Source organism: Eptatretus burgeri, chromosome 4 (assembly GCF_056783735.1).
Source record: "Eptatretus burgeri isolate ZD-2024b chromosome 4, Ebu_testis_v1, whole genome shotgun sequence".
In the NCBI taxonomy this organism is placed as follows: Eukaryota; Metazoa; Chordata; class Myxini; order Myxiniformes; family Myxinidae; genus Eptatretus; species Eptatretus burgeri.
This window is the reverse complement of record NC_140964.1, coordinates 89661292-89663791: the sequence shown is the minus strand read 5'-3', so window position 1 is coordinate 89663791 and position 2500 is coordinate 89661292. Positions and strand designations below refer to the sequence as shown.

At 44.2% G+C, this 2500-nt stretch overlaps 1 pseudogene; it reads right to left on the bottom strand.

Moving 5' to 3' along the window:
• LOC147028643 (uncharacterized) overlaps window positions 1-2500 on the bottom strand; it is an 18514-nt pseudogene that overhangs the window by 13254 nt on the left and 2760 nt on the right.

Genomic DNA, 2500 nt, shown 5'->3' with positions numbered 1-2500 from the left:
TGGCTGTGGTGTGCATTAAAAACACACCCATGGCTGGTTTCTGGCGTTGATCCGGAAAGCCGCGACTGGCTTGTCCGTTCGGTGGGCGAAGCGACCGCTATTGGTTAGATGCCGTCGTTCGCACGCCGGCGGGTGGAAATCTACAACAATATCTCCACATATATATCACAAATACACATATATATATATATATATATATATATATATATATATATATATTGTTGTAGATTTCCGCCCGCCGTCTTGCGGAAGACCGCTTCTAGCCAATTGCAGCCGCTCTCGCCCACCAAACGGACAATCTTGTCGCAGCCTTCCGGATCAAATGCCGAAATCCCGCTACGGGAGTGTTTTTAATGCACACCACAGCCAAGTTCAACACTCTGCCCGTGCTACAGGGTCAATCGCCGAATTGTCGATATACCTAATTAATCGCGCGTGCAGACTACCGAGAGACTGTACCTCAACGGTGCCGCTTGGAAACGAGTCGCTTCAGCAGCTCGCTTCGTTTTGGGATAACCGAGCAGGGTATTATCGCGGAGCCCCGTTGGATCCGATTCTATTTAATTATCGGCTATTAAAAAGCCTGCTATATTCCGAACTCAATGATTGCAGTTCCATGAAGGAAAAGGACGTGACGAATGGGTTAACATTCACACAAGCACATTTATTTGCACACACAACCCATATGCAGTCATGTGTGCAATGTGCAAAAGCAGAATGTAATATAAGCATAAGATTATATAGTATGAATGAACTACAAGCTAGAATAGAAATTGAAAAAGATACAAGTTTCAACATTTGCCAACACGACAATGTTTACATAGTATTTCTTCCCATCCCTCCATTGGCGCAAGTAATAAAAGACATTCATCCAATGTGAGTTGGAGCAATTGCTCATTATTCAATGAAACTTGGAGCAGTGGATCAACGGCCACATCGAGTTCACAGTACATATTATTAGGTTCTTTGGGTTGGGATGAAGAGGGTGGAGTGCACAATGCTGGAATGGGGGAGGGGGGTAGGTGTGATTGCAGGGGGGGGGGGGGTAGAGACGGCGGAAGCACAGAGTTCACCGGAGCCATCTCTGTCTGTACTAGTTGGGCGCTGAGCTTCGTTGTCCATCCTGAAAAACACTTTCCAATGGCCTTTTTAACAATTACTTGAAAAAGCATCAGTAATATGAATGCCACCACGATGATTAGCAGGATTGTTATGAAGAACCTTAAAATAGTTCCTCCCCCAACCCCCAAATATTCCCTTCAACCAGCTACCTATGCTCTCACTATTTACAGCATAATCATTATACTTGCTCACCTCCTTTCTTATATGATCGACTCAGTCATGGATTTTCTCCAAATTATCTGGAATATACGTACAACATTCTTTTCCAATCACAGCACAAGTCCCCCCCTTTTCAGCTAGAATCATGTCCAAGGCCACTCTATTTTGCATAACAGTAGTTCTAACAGTAGTCCTTAATGCGACCAACTCCGCACTAATCTTATCAAAACCATCAGCAGTTTTGTTTCCCATTATTTCCAATGATCCTGCCATCTTGATAAGTTCTCTCCCTGCCACCCAGGCCCCATATCGGGGGGAAATTGCCATTGCTGCAAATTCCCCTCTGATATGGTCCTCTTACATTGTTTCTGATTTACCTTAGATAATGGGCCAGTGATCAAACACATGTGCGGCATGACATTGGCCAGGTAAAAAGACCTGGCCCAGCTGTTTGGCTCTAAAAGGATAGGCTCTAAACCCACATACAAAATATGTGCCGTTGGATGCAACCTTAGCATATGTTGTTCCCCTGTTACCCTTCCGATTGGCTGCTAAATCATTCACCTCTATATACGAGTTACAGGGAGAATTCCCTGCATAAAATTTGCTGCTAGGATTTGTCCAAGTAAGACAAAGAAACCCAGCTTGTTTGTATGCAATTTTGAAATATGGAGGTCTTTTCTTTGGGTTATAAGGAGGCTCCCATGCACTTGCAAAGGCTGTACATGATGAGCTACTGGTTCCAGTCAAATTAAAATTGTGGTACCACCCTGCTCCACAATAGTCTATCTCCTCAAATGGGATCACAGATAATGGTAAACATGTTCTTGAGGAGTGTGGGATATATGCACATACCCAGCACTTAGTCTTATTATTCAATGTTGCATATCTATGTGACAGAAGTAAGAACGTATTAATCCCATGTATTCCCAAGTCAGGCAAATGTTCGGCATGGTTCTCAATTGCTCTTTCCCCTCTCTGTTAGATTGGCCAATAGTCTGTTTGCCCTTCCACTTCCCAAATTCCTATCCAAAGGGGATTATGGCAACTCGGATTTGCTGTAACACCTTCATCCAAGCGCAACCTCTTCTTCTGTCGGGATGGCAAGTTTGCAGTGTGGGAGTGTATCCAAGCAGGCTTACCTTCACACTTTACAGCGGTTGGAGTGGTCAGCAATACTGAAATGGTCCTTTCTACTGTGGTTCCAAGGCTGTTTCCC